An 18,017-nucleotide genomic window follows, 5' to 3' on the forward strand; every position below is an offset into this window, starting at 1 on the left:
TACACACCTCTGATCAATTAGCCTATAATTTTATGTATGCACTCCTGACCGCCACCTGCTCCAGAGAGCCGTGGCGCATCGGGTGATGCACGCACCTCGTGCTGGCCCGTCTAACCATGAGAAAAGCGGTCCTAAACAACGAGTGCTTTTAGACCGTCCCGTTTGAAGGACGGCGGTGCCGTGAGTTAAAACCTATAGGCAATAAGCTGTGACTTTCTCCCTCTCAGCCTGCACTGCTCCAGCCCCACACACACACGGTGAGGTTTCTTTTACACACACACACACAAGCCTGCAGCTGGAGCCGTGTTTTTACAGAGAGGTGATAGCAGCAAATATCTTTGGCTGCTTATTTTCAACTGCTGTGCTTAGCCACTAAGACCCTCAAAATCCGGCGATTTGTCCAATACAAATCTTTTACATTGCTTTCAATTCACACAGAAGCTCCACTTCACTGATGCCCTTTCCTTAAGGTATCTCTAAACATGAGCTGTGTATGCCTGTATGGCACTTCCGTCCCGAGCAGCATACACAGAGGAAATAAGCCAGGACTGAGTCCCCAGACACTGATCTCCTGGGTTTATCATCCCCAAATGTTCATTAACCAAAAGGAAACGCAGCCGATCAGTTTCACAGGTAATTTTAGGATACCGTCAATCACAGATTCTGATAAGGCAATGTCCAAAGTAGATTTGAAAATCACACTTACCACAATCTGTAGATTTATTGGCACCCTGCCGACAACGCCAATTTGTAATGGAAACTTCTGTGTCGCTATGCAGTGGGAGTCACCGACTCAGGAAGGAGACACGGGAAGAGCAGTAGCTTTGATGTCAAACACATGATGGTTTATTTGGAGTTAACGGCCGGAGGATTCACATCACAAGTCCAAGAGTCAGAGGTTCTGACTTCACGGTAGAGTTGCCACGTCAATTCTGGAGAGCCTCTCTCTTGCCAGCCCATCTAACTGGTTTCGCAGAGAGTAAACAACATATTTGAGAAGATAGCCTAAACAGTGTGGGAACACAGAGCTACTTGCCTCGGACACCTATGACCTCGAAGATTTTACCTTGGAGTCCACAAATACAGAGAAGGAAGTGTCCCAGTGTACCCACAACACAGACCATCTGTATCCCAGTATTGACCGGTCACAGAATGGGAACAATAACATTATTGGCTAAGCCGCCTGTGTCCTTAAAGAAGGTAAACAGACATCAAGGTTTGTCCTGTATGTTACTAATTGGCGTCTTATGATAATTATTTCCACAACAATAGTATTGCAAGATTGATGTTGACCCAGCCTCTTTAGAATATGTTGCTACCATTTCTTTACACAATTATGTAATGTTTCTTTTGGACACCTTTTTTATTACTCTTAGTGTGGTTGTCTTATTCTTAAAGTATACATACATACATACATACATACATACATACATACATACATACATACATACATACAATTACCCCAAAAATATGATAATTTCGGTGTGTATTTTTGTCCTTACCCTTAATGTTAAAGGAAAGAAGGGCGGACAATGTTGACAATAATTTATATATCTGGCTACCTTTCTCATGTTTTTAAGGTTTCCCAAAACCGGAAAGAGGAGGAGGCAGTAGGAAGTTGCCCTAAGAAGGGACGGTTTTGTTTCCTCTGGCATGACGCTGCTCTGCAGTGAGCACTTCAGGAGTGAGGACTTTGACAGGACGGGGCGGACTGTCCGGCTTAAAGAAGGTGTTGTACCAACAGTATTCAATTTCCCAGCTCATCTTCAAAGGGTATGTGTATCATTGGCCAACAAGAATTCAAGGTGTATAAGATTGATTGATAAATATGTGATTAAATGTCACACTTTAGTTTTTCTTTCTGCAAGTTTAGGAATAAATAATGTTTTAAACACTCAAAATGTCTTTAATTATGTTTATTTTAGCCAGAAGCAACAAGAAGCACAACCACTTCAAGAAGAGCGGAAGATGAACCTCAGCCTAATGTTGTGAGTATTCTGAATGTGGCCAAGACCAGAGAGATGGTCATTGATTTCAGGAGGGTGAGGACGTCTCTTCTACCCCTGTGCATTATGGATGTGGCTGTTGTGGAGGATTACAAATACCTGGGAGTGCACTTAGACAACGGACTGAACTGGAGGATCAACACTGATGCTGTGCACAAGAAGGGGATGAGCAGACTCTATTTTCTGAGGAAGCTGAGATACTTCCACGTGTGCAGCAAGATGCTGGAGATCTTCTACCGGTCTGTTGTGGCCAGTGCACTCTTCTTTGCTGCGGTCTGCTGGGGGGGCAGCATCAGAGCCGGTGACACCAGCAGGATCAATAAACTGATTAGGAAAGCTGGGTCTGTCATCGGCATCAAGCTGGACCCCTTTGAAGCTGTGATGGAGAGGAGGACACTGAACAGGCTGTTGTCCATCATGGATAACCCCACCCATCCTCTCCACCTGCAGCTGGACAGTCAACGGAGCTCCTTCTCCAACAGACTGCTGCAGCTCCGCAGTGCCATAACTCAACAAATCACCTCTGGCTGGAAGATAACTCTCTGCTCCATAGTTTCTCTTGAATATAACCACGTTGTACATTTTACACATATATAATCTATTTAATATTTAACATTAATATTCCATATGCCTTATATTTATGTATATTATATATATAATATCCTGCCAAACTCAACATGTATATTTTCCTCTTTCTTTATTTTCTTTATTTTTCTTGCTTATTTCTAATTCATTGTAAAATGCTTTGTCCCTTATGCTGCTGTAACTAAAAATGTTTTCCCACATTGGGATCAATAAAATACCATCTAATCTTGTTTTATTTGCATGTGGAATGTCACTAACAAATGAGAGCATCATATGGCTTGTCATATTAAATCCTTTATCTCGGTGGTACCCAGGAAGGTCTATGATGGTGTTACTAGGAGAGCCCAATATAATTTGAGGTGGTACTCTGTGTAAAAGGTTTGAGAACCACTGGCCATCTCACTTGCTCTATGTCACTCATACACTTGAATAAACATGTGCAAACATTGAAACTACACCCAGGGATTGGCAACCTTTACAATCAAAATAGCCATTTTTGTCCAGAGCCTCAAAACATATGTTTTCCTCATAAGGGGAAAAGCCTATTAAAATCAATTTCTTAAAAGTACGCTGAGTCAGGCTCACAGTATTGATAAGTGAACATTGAATTGTTAAAAAAGTAACTTATTAATTTCCATATTACTATTATTTATATATTCGTATAATTGTGATAAATGAGACCGAACTGGCTCTGTGAGCTCATTTTATGTTGGTTTGGTTCTTCTGATAAAGGTGTGAATATCTAAATAATATACCACCATATGCTATTGTCATTAGTTGTGTCCCTATTCTTCAAGCTAAGGCATTGCTAAATTAACAACTCTTGGCTTACAGAGTGGTAACATGAGACCGATTTTTATATATATATATATATATAAATATATTTTAATTTTATAATTTATTTTAAATATTAACAATATAATAAAAATATATGGAAATATATACACCGGCAAATATTTAATATAAATACCTTGTGTGTGTGTATAGCTATTGCTTTATCTGCTTAATGTTATTTTCATAAGAAAGTCCATGACTATAAGTATACAGTATCATAACTACATCTTTGATGTTTATAAAAAACCAAACCGTTTGAAAATTGAGCAAGCTATGGTTATTTAAATAGTAAACCATAATGTTATGAATGAGAGCACGACCTGTAGCAAGATGGCGGCCATGTGGCAACGTCGGTCTCCATTGGCCATCAGCGCGGGTGAGTCATCTAGTGTTTATATATATCTGTGGCTGCTTCTCAGGCAGTAGCGTGGCGTGGGGAAAAATGTAGGGGAAGCCCATTTTTTGGGTCGGGGGGGTGGTCAATAACGTAACCAGATGAGTGATTACAGCACCCGGTATCATTTTTACACACATTTGTATCACACAGATGCAGGACTTGCACTCGCCTGTTATCTAACCGAAAGGTCCGCACGCACTCTCCAGCTGAAACTCTCCTTATTAATTTAAGCATTTTACTTATTAATGTATGCAGACAATAACACAATCTATGTGATTTTTGGATTTACCGTGCCTCTCAATTGCCCGTGACAGGTTGGCAAGGTCGATGAATCCTGAAGTTGCCCAAGGATTGTTCAGGGAGCACGAATCCTTGTCAAAAAGAAGACATGGCCAGCAAAATAGACGCTGAAGTTTAGCGCTTCCAGTTAGCCACTCCGTGCGGACATAATTGTCCTCATTGAACGTCCGATTCTCTCCCTTTTTCCTCTGTGTACACACAGCTCGAGTGCGGGCATTGGCCTGTCATCTGATTTAATTTTCAGTTGCTGCTGTAGCGGAAGTTTAGTAAAGTTATGTTTGATTAAGTACGCCAAATCTCCACCCTCCATAATGCTTCATTTGCTTGATAATTTCTGACGGCGGTGATGACAGTTACAGTATTAAAACTGATGTTGATGTGATTTGATTGGATGGCAGTGTCCAATCAAATCGCCAGCCGCCAGCCGCCTCTGAAGGGAAGCAAGAGGCGGCTGGCTTCCCTTGGCATGGCCTTGACCAATCACAGGTTGGCAGGGGCATCACGTGGGCCTCATCTGATTGGTCAATCCCTCCATTTTTTTTCACCAAGGGAAGCTAGATTCGGCTGGCCTCCTCTCGCAACAGAGAGTGCAATCTACTGTTTCACCATAACATCTAGAGGGGCGCTGTTTGTTTCACTCTTTGTAAAATACTCAATGAGAATGGGGGAGCGACGGGCCGGCAGCAACACACAGCAAAGGAGAATTATCGAAACAAAACAAAGTGTTTTTATTTATTTATTTAAATTATAACTACAATCCGAAAAAACAAGGGAAGCCTGGCTTCCCTTGGCCTCCGGGAGAAAACGCCACTGTTCTCAGGTCGATTAAATGAAATCCTTGCTTCCCTCACTTGCGTCGTTTCCCTGCGTTTAGTCCCTCCCACCAGGGAAGCATGGAGGGACGCAAGGAAACCACGAGAAGCAGGGAAATGAGTTTTAAGAGCAATGGGACGTCCTTTCCTCCGGAGCGTCACGTGAAGCGACGTCCGTTTGTGATGACGCCGCACAGCTGTTCGTCTGACAGCAGCTCTGTCCCCGTTGTTTTCACAAACACCCCCGCCACACATTTACTGACACAAACATTTGTATCATCTGTTGTAGACCCCAATAAATAAAATAAGAACTCATTCTCAAAAAAGTAAACATAAACGCCATTCTTAAAATGTATAAACGAACAATAGTTTGATTCGAGTGCACAATAGAAATAAAATAATTGAGAGAAGAAAAAGATATATTATCTATCAAAACCCAGTTAGATTAACATTCATTGGACTGCACACTTTGTTTGTTTGTTTGGATATGTAGCACATTAACATTTTAATAGCACTTAATGACTGACTGAATGGAAATGACAATAAATGAAAATGTAAAACGAAAAAAGCGATCATGAAAATGTTTCCAATAAATGAATAAAATGATTTTTGTCAACTTTGTTGTTCAGATATATCCCATATTTGTAACTAAATGATACATTAATTGAAACAAAACACGGTATAAACTGAGGAGTGACTCCCGTGAGGTTCATGTATTTTCTTCACTCCGCTGAAAAACTGCTCTCATGGCAAGAAGCATCAGATCAGTGCATGCGCTGCATCGTCCAATCAGTGAGCGATACACAGTAAGGGGGCGGGGCGAGTATCTGAGGATTTCATCGGAGGATGGTCTGGTGGTTCCTCGGTTATCGCTCCTCCATTATCGCTCCTCGCTCCTCGATCCTCGCTCCTCCGGCAGAAATAAGAGCCATGGGACGGTACTCAAGATGGCGCAGGCAAATCAACTTCCGGTGAGACCGAGGACCGAGGAGCGAGGAAATGAAAATAGTCGACCTGAGAAGCAGCCTATGTCTGTCACTACCCGATCTGCAGCTCTGCCCGATCTGCAGTGCGCATGTGCGAGATGGTCCGCCATATTGGACAACGCCGGACGGCATCCCAAGTAGGACAATATTGACACAGTGGCTTTGGCAAAGCTCAAAAGGAAAACACGAGAGAGATGAGTTATTGTTATTACAACGTGACTTCACTATTATTTAACAACTCTTTTTATTGGGTTCTTTTATTTGGGGTTAAGTACATTGTCAGAATAAGTGAGAAATGAATTTAACTTCTGTTAGACAGCTATATGCCATAAATGGTTGCACACATTCACAGTAAATATGTATTCAGTATGATAGCTGTCTAACAGAAGTTAAATTCATTTCTCACTTATTCTGACAATGTACTTAACCCCAAATAAAAGAACCCAATAAAAAGTTGTTAAATAATAGTGAAGTCACGTTGTAATAACAATAACTGATCTCTCTCGAGTTTTCCTTTTGAGCTTTGCCAAAAGCCACTGTGTCAATGTTGTCCTACTTGGGTTGCCGTCCGGAGTTGTCCAATATGGCGGACCATCTCGCACATGCACACTGGCTGCTTCTCAGGTCGATTAAATGAAATCCTTGCTTCCCTCACTTGCGTCGTTTCCCTGCGTTTAGTCCCTCCCACCAGGGAAGCATGGAGGGACGCAAGGAAACCACGAGAAGCAGGGAAATGAGTTTTAAGAGCAATGGGACGTCCTTTCCTCCGGAGCGTCACGTGAAGCGACGCACAGCTGTTCGTCTGACAGCAGCTCTGTCCCCGTTGTTTTCACAAACACCCCCGCCACACATTTACTGACACAAACATTTGTATCATCTGTTGTAGACCCCAATAAATAAAATAAGAACTAATTCTCAAAAAAGTAAACATAAACGCCATTCTTAAAATGTATAAACGAACAATAGTTTGATTAATACGATTAGAGTGTACAATAGAAATAAAATAATTGAGAGAAGAAAAAGAGATATATTATCTATCAAAACCCAGTTAGATTAACATTCATTGGACTGCACACTTTGTTTGTTTGTGTGGATATGTAGCAAATTAACATTTTAAATAGCACTTAATGACTGACTGAATGGAAATGACAATAAATGAAAATGTAAAACGAAAAAAGCGATCATGAAAATGTTTCCGATAAATGAATAAAATGATTTTTGACCACTTTGTTGTTCAGATATATCACATATTTGTAACTAAATGATACATTAGTTGAAACAAAACACGGTATAAACTGAGGAGTGACTCCCGTGAGGTTCATGTATTTTCTTCACTCCGCTGGGAAACTGCTCTCATGTCAAGAAGCATCAGATCAGTGCATGCGCTGCATCGTCCAATCAGTGAGCGATACACAGTAAGGGGGCGGGGCGAGTATCTGAGGATTTCATCGGAGGATGGTCTGGTGGTTCCTCGGTTATCGCTCCTCCATTATCGCTCCTCGCTCCTCGATCCTCGGTCCTCCGGCAGAAATAAGAGCCATGGGACGGTACTCAAGATGGCGCAGGCAAATCAACTTCCGGTGAGACAGAGGACCGAGGAGCGAGGAAATGAAAATAGTCGACCTGAGAAGCAGCCACGGTAGAGGCTTCTCAATACTCAAATTTCCCCTCCTCGACTCCTCGGTCCTCGGTCCTCCGGTAGTGACCCGGAAATGAATTTCAGCGCGCCATTTTGAAGGACGTCTCATTTCTCTAAATGCACACCGAGGATCGAGCGTCGAGGAGGCTCTCTGGAGGAGCTCTAACCGAGGATACACTGATGGTTCCTCCACGGCTCCTCCACGGATGCATTTCCGGGAACGGTGGAGGCGTGACGCACAGCCGGACTTATCTCAGCCAATGACAGCTATGCATGCATCCCCTGGATATTATTTTAGAAACTGCTTTCATCGCGTCGCGATGTTTCCAGAGAGAACAGCTGTAAGGTCCGTGCAGAAAGCAGAGCAGTGTGTATAATATATATCACTCAGTATAACAGGCCTACTCTCTTTATTTGCTTTAGTTTAGTAGATATCTACAAACAAAGAGTCGATATTTTTCTAAGACCATTGCTTCACATAATAAAATACACAACGGCTTATGCTTTAGGAGCTGTAGGTGTGTGTGGTACAGTGTGTAGGTGTGTGTTGTACAGTGCGTAAATGCGGCGGACAGACGGGTCTCAGTTGGTTTGGTGTCCTCTGCTTACTTTTAATAGGCTACTTGTAAATACAACTTTTGGCCCGTAATTTAAATTCCCCATTTCAGCGACCAGAGAGAGGGGGAGATATATCCAGTCTCTGATTGTGTTACGTTATTATGAGAATGCTCTCATACTTTAAATTGTATATATTTATATAAATATATTTGTGTGTGTGTGTCCGCATCTGTAGCCTGTTATTGTCTCATTATACCGCACTCTCAATGAATTCAAAGTAAATATGTGGGGGAACAATGTTCAGCTGATCTAACAGAGATACAGCGCTATGACAAAACACTCGACAGCTGATGCAGCTGTTGCCACGTAATAATGAACTTTAAAATCACCGCTCAGAGGAGAGGAGTTCTCATTTCTTTAAACGTCTGCTGCTTCCCCTCCTCTCTCCTCGGTTCCCCTCCTCGGTCCTCCGCTCGCATCTCCTGTGGGCGAGAGGAAATTTGAGTATTGAGAAGCCTCTACACAGTCTCAAACAAGCCTACTGTCACTACCCGATCCGTCCCCTGCCCGATCTGTACCTCGCATGTGCGGGATGGTCCGCCATATTGGACAACTCCAGACGGCACCCATGAAGGACACTTGACACAGTGGCTTTTGGCAAAGCTGAAAAATAAAACAAGAGAGAGATGAGTTATTGTTATTACAACGTGACTCCACTATTATTTAACAACTCTTTTTATTGGGTTCTTTTATTTGGGGTTAAGTACATTGTCAGAATAAGTGAGAAATGGATTTAACTTCTGTTAGACATAGGGTTAGGGTTAGGGTTAGGGTTAGGGTTAGGGTTAGGGTTAGGGTTAGGGGTTAGGGGTTAGGGGTTAGGGTTAGATATGCCATACATTTTTGCACACATTCACAGTAAATATGTATTCAGTATGATAGCTGTCTAACAGAAGTTAAATCCATTTCTCACTTATTCTGACAATTTACTTAACCCCAAATAAAAGAACCCAATAAAAAGAGTTGCGAGGCGGCGCAGTTCCTCTCCACGGGCTGCGGAAGCAAAATGCTTGATGGGAAACGACTCGCTGGTATCTCGAGCTGAGCGCTCATTGGTGGTTTTTACCCCGTGCTACTGATGAAACTCTCCAATTGGCTCGGCAAAAGTTTGTTGTTGTTTTGTGTCAGTTTTACGTCGCCACATCCATTCCCATTTTTCATCATTGTTCCACAATATTTATCATCATGAAATTAATATCTATATATGTTATACTATACTTGCACTGCTTACCGTTTTCACTTATATATCTTAGCATATTCATACACACTGTTAATACTGCTCACAGGCTGCTGTGTATATTCATACCCCTCACTGTTTATTCATCATTCAATTCATTCTATATTTTATTCTGTAGATTGTGTACATTACTTTTCACTTCACTGCTTGTTGCACCTGGTTAGAAGCTAAACTGCATTTCGTTGTCTCAGTACCTGTAATATGTGCAATAACAATAAAGTTGAATCTAATCTTGAGCAGGAACAAATGTATTTACTTAGTTACATGTGTGCAAACCGAGTCAAGCCGACTCCGGAGGTGGCGGTATGCACCTTAAAGTTGTTTGCAATCCGCCAAAAAACCGAGAGAAGAAGAAGAAGAAGAAGAAGAAGAAGAAGAAGAAGAAGAAGAAGAAGAAGAAGAAGAAGAAGAAGAAGAAGAAGAAGAAGAAGAAGAAGAAGAAGAAGAAGAAGAAGAAGAAGAAGAAGAAGAAGAAGAAGAAGAAGCCGACTCGGAGCTGTCCGACTTCAGGCGAGCTTTTTGAGACCTCCCCCGGCTGCGATCGGCTATTCTCGTCTACTTTCGTGGCGAGCCGCAACCATAGACTTTATATATAAATGGACGTAGGGTCCGTGACGTCACCCATAGGATTCTGCAGAGTTGCCGTGAAGCCCTTAGTAGGCGGAGTCGGCCACTAACGGCTCGACGGTGTCGTCAGAGTCTAACTCCCGCCTTCTCCCGCCTTCTCCAAATAAGGGCAAAGAGGCGGAGCTGAGGCGGGACAGGGCGGGACCTGCTGCCAACGAGCGTGACGTTCGAGTCCTAGCTCAGGCTAAGAAGATAAGCTAACATGCTCTCAGTATCAATCGAATGTAAAACATGATTGATGAAAGTAGTAAATCGGTCAGATTTGACCCGAAGACAACAGGAGGGTTAATGCCATATTCACTTAGTAACGCATGAACAACTTTTACAAATATTTCTATATAGTCTGTGTTGGTAAATGTCATCTAGGTTGCACATTTCCTGCTGAAATACATGCATACCAAGTCACTGCGTGGCACTTTGGTTTTGATAAAACAGTGTAGTTCCACTATATAAACGTTACATTCATAATCAAACGAGACAATCTGCAAGATAATTAGCTATTTGGTATTATTCTTAATGCTTGTCATTCACACGTTAACAAAATAAGTACCGATACATAGCAGAATAATTGTGGCGGTGTTCAGCTTAATAAGCCTTGCTCAACATCATTTATTTAGCTAATACTACAGCGGGCTGCAGGCGAACCAAGTCCGCGTTACGATGCATTCCTTGATCTCCAGTTATAACGCCGGACTCCGCCGCTGGCCGAAGCTAACGGAGCCCCAGGGTGCTAGCTACGGCCGCCGGGACGCGCTAGCGAGCTAGCACCCTGCAGCCCCGTTAGCTTCGGCGGCGTGGACTCCGGCGGCCCACCCCTTTTAACATTTGCTCCCGTTTAGCATTATGGGCGTCATAGCCATATAGTATAAAAGCCTTACCCAAGGCTGAATCATAAACTAAACTGTATATATGTATAAAGGGTTACGTCCTTAGCTGGCTAATAAGCTACATAACAGGCTAAGCTAACAAGCACACAAACACCTGCTAACGGGGTTAACATGTATAATATTATCATTTTACTCACCGAAAAAAGCTGAAAGTAGACTTCTTGGAAGATCTGTTAGTACATTCAAGCGCACAGCACGACATTTTAATTATCTGGTATTTGTAACAATATTCCCTAACAGGCACGATCACCACGAACACAGCTAAAGGATCAAGTACAGTAACTACAACTAACTAACGTTGTAGCCTCTATGGTTGTAGCCTAGCAGATTGGACAAGTTGCTGTTAGCCGACAGTGAGGCACGTATCTGTCAATCAAAGTGACCACGCCCTAATGTATGCATAAACTTTAAGACCTAATATAAATATAAAGGGTCGCGTTAGAAAACAATTCACTCACAGATCCATAATCATGAAGGTGGAATCTAACTATATCGATAATAAAATGTATGGAGCCAGGAGTAGAAACATGTTTTTTTCTGCTGTAAAATCGGGCCTTTTAACATGGGGGTCTATGGAAATTGCTCCTTTCTGCAGCCATCGCCTATCGGCCAATATATGAACTGCAGTGTGTGGCACTTCCGTATTGGCTTCCCGGCTCTACCCCACAGTTTGCCGCTTGGCCGCAACGCGTCTCAAACAAGCCTATAACCGAGGAACCACCAGACCATCCTTCAATGAAATCCTCAGACACTCGCCCCGCCCCCTTACTGTGTATCATGCACTGATCTGATGCTTCTTGACCATAGACTGTATATATAAATTGACGTAGTGTCCGTGACGTCACCCATAGGATTCTGCAGAGTTTCCGTGAAGCCCTTAGTAGGCGGAGTCGGCCACTAACGGCTCGACAGTGACGTCATAGTCTAATCCCGCCTGCTCCAAATAAGGGCAAAGAGGCGGAGGCGAGGCGGGACCTGCTGCCTCCGAACTGGAAGTAAACAGAGCTAGCTCAGGCTAAGAAGCTAAGCTAACATGAAATACATGCATACCAAGTTACTGCTAACAGTGTACTAGTTCCCCTATATAAACGTTACATTCATAATCAAATGAGACAATCTGCAAGAGAATTAGCTATATTTTGTTATTCTTAATGCTTGTCATTCACACGTTAAGAAAATAAGTACCGATACATAGCAGAACAATTGTGGCGATGTTTAGCTTAATAAGCCTTATTCAACATAATTTATTTAGCTAATACTACAGCAGGCGACCCAAGTCTGCGTTTCGCTGCATTCCTTGATCTCCAGTTATAACGACGGACTCCACCGCCCGGACCTAACGGAGCCGCAGTGGGCACTGGGCTAGCTCCGGGACGCCGGCTGGAGCTAGCCCCCTGCTGCTCCGTTAGCTCCTGCGGCCACCACTGGGATAATTGGGTCCCCTATTAACATTTGTTCCCGTTTAGCAATATGGGCGTCATAGCCATGGACTATAAAAGTCTTACCCAAGGCTGAATCATAAACTAAAATGTATATGTATGCATAAAGGGTTACGTTCTCGGTCTCCAGGGTTGCCAACTTTGGGTGCCTGGCTGGAGTGAGATTTTGATCATGGGTTTAATTACACATATGCGCACGAAATGACTGCTATCGTGTCAGCAGCGGGACCTTAGCATATATAATAGGATATACAATATATACAAATACACAATATTGGACACAGACTATAAAGGGCACACAGTTTCATTCACTAATGAAAGTCAAACACATGTTTGTTTCCACTATTTTATTGTGTGCCTGTCGCGATAAGCAAATTGACTTATCGTACGATAAATAAAAATGAACTCGATACATTGCCATTTACATGAGGATGTGACTAGCAGTTTGAAAGGATGTACTTGAATTATTATTATATATTATCATTATGTCAGTGGTCTTAAATGGTCATACAACGGTGCCGACAATATTATCGTTTATCGCAATAATTTCCGGGAAAATGTATCCAACAAAATTAATTATCGTGAGAGGCCTATACATGAAACACACGCACACAAACAAATCTACAGACTTACTCCAAACTGCCAAATGTATTAATTAACACACTCTCACTCTCATATACTCTTTGACTGTATTTTGGCCTAGTAGAACAATAAGCAGTAGACTTTTACTTTTTTATCATTTCTACTGGATCTTAGATCTGCGCATGCGCAATACGGGTCGGCAGTTGCGGCTCCAGAGTATTTTTGTTGAGTAATCTATGGTGGGGCTCAAGTCAGTATTTGCAATGTAATTACATACACGCTCCCCTTGACAGTGAAACGCCACGCGTGAGGTTTAGATTATTTCCCTGTCTCAATCCAAATTGAACTGTATCAAATAAAAAGGCACATTTGTCTTGAAGTAAAAAAAAAGGGTGACCTGGAGCCAATCCTGCAATTTCCCCACAGGTGAAAGAGTTGACATGCTGAAAACCCAACCCCTGCAGGGGGGTCTGGGGGGATTCTCCCCCAGGAGATCTTTTGAAATACTAACATAAAATACACATTCTGGTACTCTCTTGAGAAGACAAATAAATAAATGTATTACTACACGACATATTTAAAAAATGAATGCCATTTTAGTTTTGTGTTACTTTGTTCTGAAAGCTGAACCTGCTGCTCCTCACAGAGAGAAGAGGGAAGAGGCTGTGAATTACTTTACATTGTGGATCCACAATGTAACGTCATTCACACAGCCTCTTCCGGTAGAGGAGGGAAGAGGCTGTGTGAATGATGTTACATTGTGGATAAGGGTGGATAGCCCCCATTGTTCTGTGTGTCAAAATGAAAGACAGCCCACACATCAATCATCAAACCGTGGGGTCTTATTTCATTACGTGTTGATTTCTATCAACACGTAATGTTGTATGTATCGATGTATATAGAGATGTAGGCTACTACAGCAGAAGTATTCTCCGTCGGGACTTCCTGCAACAACACCACGCCGTTATCTTGATTCTGATTGGCCAGAAGACATTATCAAAGATGCTCTATTGAGAAGACGATCACTACGTGACAACAGTTTTCAAAACCGTTTCTTGTCTTCGGTATTCTTGTTTTTGGCGTGAGAATAGTTTGGGCAGCGTGAGAGCGTGAGATTGAGAGTGAAAGTGTGTGTCACACGCCAGATGCGTGAGAGTTGGCAACCCTGCCTTAGCTGGCTAATAAGTAACAAGCTAAGCTACCAAGCACACAAACACCTGTGAACGGGGTTAACATGTATAATATTATCATTTTAGACTTCTTGGAAGTTCTATTAGTACATTCAAGCGCACAGCACGACATTTTAATTGTCTGGTATTTGTAACAATATTCCCTAAAAGGCACAATCACCACGAACACGGCTAAAGCTAAAGGGTCAAGTACAGTACTATGACTAGCCTAGCAGAGTGGACAAGTTACTGTTAGCTGACAGTGAGGCATGTACATGTCCATCAAAGTGACCACGCCCTAATTTATGCAAAAACTTTAAGACCTAATATAAATAAAAGGGTCGTGTTAGAAAACAATTCACTCACAGATTCATAATCATGAAGGTGGAATCTAACTATATCGATAATAATATGTATTGCATCCATGGGTAGAAACATGTTTTTTTCTGCTGTAAAGTTGGGCATTTTAACATGGGGGTCTATGGAAATTGCTCCTTTCTGCAGACAGTCGCTAGCGGCCCATGTATGAACTGCAGTGTGTGGCACTTCCGTATTGGCGTCCCGGTGTCAGTACCAGATATGTTCGGGCTACCAGATATGTTCGGGTGTATTTCCGTCGCATCCGTCATCCGTCATATTCGTCATATTTTACGGCAACTCAAGAGGGCCATCACGGTCAAATTCCGAACATTTAAACATAGCCGACACTTCATTCTTTACTTTGTCCGTTATTATATGTAGAAGATTATACTTTTTCTCCGTCATGTTGTTTCCTTAGCAACAACTTCAAACAGGCATAGCCTACACTTCATTCTTTACTTTGTCCGTTATTATATGTAGAAGATATTAATTAGTTCTCCGTCATGTTGTTTCCATAGCAACAACTTCAAACAATAACAACTAACCGCTAGCCGCAAAGCTAGCATCACAGCCACTGCTCCGTTTTCGGAGACTTTGCACACGTTTTTCACAAACATTTTCACACGCTAGGAGTACTTCCAATAGCTTCGTCTTGATCTGTAGATGTGATTTGATGTGTCGTGTGTCCCCCAACTCCTCTCCAAAGTTCAGATATTTAATAAAATACTCAGGGGAGTTTCCTGAATTTTCATGCCCAAAGCCAAGCACTAGGCCCTGGGTAAATTAAGAGGCTGATCTCGAGCACTTTTGTCCACTTTCCCTGGTGGCCGAAACTCAAGCCAGACATCCCTGGAATCGTCTCAGAGAGTAGATGATCAGTGGGGCCTTGTTTTTACTGAATGATGTGTTTTTTTATGGGGAATTCAAATATGAGCTTATTTTTAGGATTTTCGGAGACTTTGCACACGTTTTCACAAACATTTTCACGCTAGGAGTATGGGAGTACATCCATTCGCTTCGCCTTGATCTGTAGATGTGATTTGATGTGTCGTGTGTCTCCCAACTCCTTTCCAAAGTTCAGATACTATATACAAATACTAAAAGGTAAATAAAACATTAAACATAATGACAAAATAACAACCTGAAATATATGTATTCTATCTACACATTTCGTAATTATCTAATCTAGTGGTCTTATAAAAGTGTTGGCTAAAGTAACGCAGAATATATATATTTTTTAATTGTAAATAATTATAAACATTATGTATGTGCACAAGTACATGGGACCCCACCATAGCACCCCACACATAACAAGCTGTCCCGAGTTCCTCCGGCTGCAGTTCCGCAGACGGCCGGTGTGTGGCAGCAGAGCGCTGGGAGCAGAGGGAGGTGAGTATATGACGGATATGACGGATGACGGATGCGACGGAAATACACCCGAACATATCTGGTAGCCCGAACATATCTGGTACTGACACCGGCTGTTCCCCAGAGTTTGCCGCTTGTTCTTGACATGAGAGCAGTTTCCCAGCGGAGTGAAGAAAATACATGAACCTCACGGGAGTCACTCCTCAGTTTATACCGTGTTTTCTTTCAATTAATGTATCATTTAGTTACAAATATGTGATATATCTGAACAACAAAGTGGTCAAAAATAATTGTATTCATTTTTTGTAAACATTTTCATGATCGCTTTTTTCGTTTTACATTTTCATTTATTGTCATTTCCATTCAGTCAGTCATTAAGTGCTATTACAATGTTAATGTGCTACATATCCACACAAACAAACAAAGTGTGCAATCCGATTGTGGCAGGATGAGCAGTAAATAGTGTTGTAAGGCATATTATGTTTAGCCTATCACCGCCAGGGGGCACCATATAAAGGAGCAGAGGCTTCTAGCTAGGGGCCTCTTGTTCGCTGGTGCCCAGACCAACCCACTTCCGTTCTTGCCGTGTTTTGCTTCCGCCACCGGCGTAGGTATGTTGTAGGAGAATAGTTGGCTTCAGGTAAAGTTTCGCAATTTATCATACTTACGTGTGGTCACGTTTTGTTTTGTATAGCGGAGGGTCTTCCTGGCGATGCCCGTCAAGTAGCCGTAACATAGAGAGCATGAAACTCTCTCCTCTCTGCCTGATCGGTATGTAGGGTGATTTGTTCAGTCCATTCACCACACCTTTCCTGAACATTAATATTATACGTTTGTGTTTATTGTTAATCTAGGGCCAAGCTAAGGCTTTAAAGAACCGCTGCTGTTTTGCTGCACCGAAAAGAGACGGGTTTCTGGCGCAGGGTCATCACCCGTACTGCTGATCCTGTGTGCTGCTAAGTGCTAGTTGATTGTCTGCGTCTGGCTATCGTATCTGGTCCGGTTTGGCATTGCCTACGGCAGTATCATCACCTGCCCTACCGATCCTGTGCTGCTGGACACTACTTAGATTGTTCGCTTTTGGCTACTGTGGTTGGGCCGGTTTAGCGTGGCCTACTCTGTACTAGAGGTCCGCTCCCCTAGTGGTATTTTAGTGACTGGACTGCTGGGCTAACTCCTTCTGTTTAGTTATTCTTTCCTTCACCAATTTCAACTATTTTTTTTACTTTGTTCCTTTTCATTAATAGTTTATTTTTGTTTATTCCTATTTTCTTTTGTTGTTTTCTTTCTTTTCTTTTGGCTTATTTTATACTTAATTAGTGTCGATCATGTGGTCAAATCATTGTTTGTTTATATGATAATGGTTTTGGTTTAGGTTTTCTTTCTTTGCTTTTTGCATAGTTTTGTTTATGCCGCATGATTGCGGCTTATTTTGGTTTATTTCATTTTGAGTCATTCTGTGTTTTTGTCCCCCACTTATTGTGTTTTCCCTTGTTTTCCTGTTTTAGTTACTGAGAGCTGAAGGTGGTGGTATTGGTGTCCGAGGTGGTGGCTTCCCCCTTTCCGTGTGCTGTGCTTCCCCCGGGTTTTTGGATCTTTTCTCCGTGTGATTGTGTGAGTGTGGAACACGTGTGACCGGGGTGACTTAAGTTTGTTTTTGTGGGAGCCCTCTACTCATTCGTTGACCCTCTCCCCCACTGGTAAGCCTCAGCCCCCTTGTTCGTTCTCCCTTTTGGATATAGCCCTGTGTGACTGTTTTTATAAATTGTATTTTTACTATTGTATACAAATAAACTGTTCTATTTTTGATAATTGAACCACGTCTCTTGTTCCATGAGTAACCGAACCTGTGTGTCCTAGTGACTTAAAACTTGTCACATTTCCCTGGGTGAAATTCCCGGGGTGGCGTTGTCGGACTTAGTGGTTTAACCAAACTGTTAAATGAATATATTTATTCTGCGGCCACTGCTACACAATGAATGTTAATCTAACTGGGTTTTGATAGATAACGTCTCTTTTTTTTCTCTGAATTATTTTATTTATTTTGTGCACTCTAATCAATATTAATCAAACAATCTTTTTTGAGAATTAGTTCTTATTTTATATATTTGGGTCTACAACAGATGATACAAATGTTTGTGTCAGTAAATGTGTACTAACCATAGGGTACT

General features: G+C 42.1%; 1 long non-coding RNA gene across 1 annotated transcript; it reads left to right on the forward strand.

Moving 5' to 3' along the window:
- The first annotated feature begins 16,376 nt into the window (after positions 1-16,376).
- Positions 16,377-17,663, forward strand: LOC117557023. The gene is made up of 3 exons (XR_004570649.1): positions 16,377-16,457; positions 16,541-16,617; positions 16,701-17,663. It is a non-coding gene; the product is annotated as an uncharacterized LOC117557023 (long non-coding RNA).
- The last annotated feature ends 354 nt before the right edge of the window (positions 17,664-18,017 follow it).

The sequence above is a fragment of the Gymnodraco acuticeps genome, unplaced genomic scaffold (assembly GCF_902827175.1).
Source record: "Gymnodraco acuticeps unplaced genomic scaffold, fGymAcu1.1, whole genome shotgun sequence".
In the NCBI taxonomy this organism is placed as follows: Eukaryota; Metazoa; Chordata; class Actinopteri; order Perciformes; family Bathydraconidae; genus Gymnodraco; species Gymnodraco acuticeps.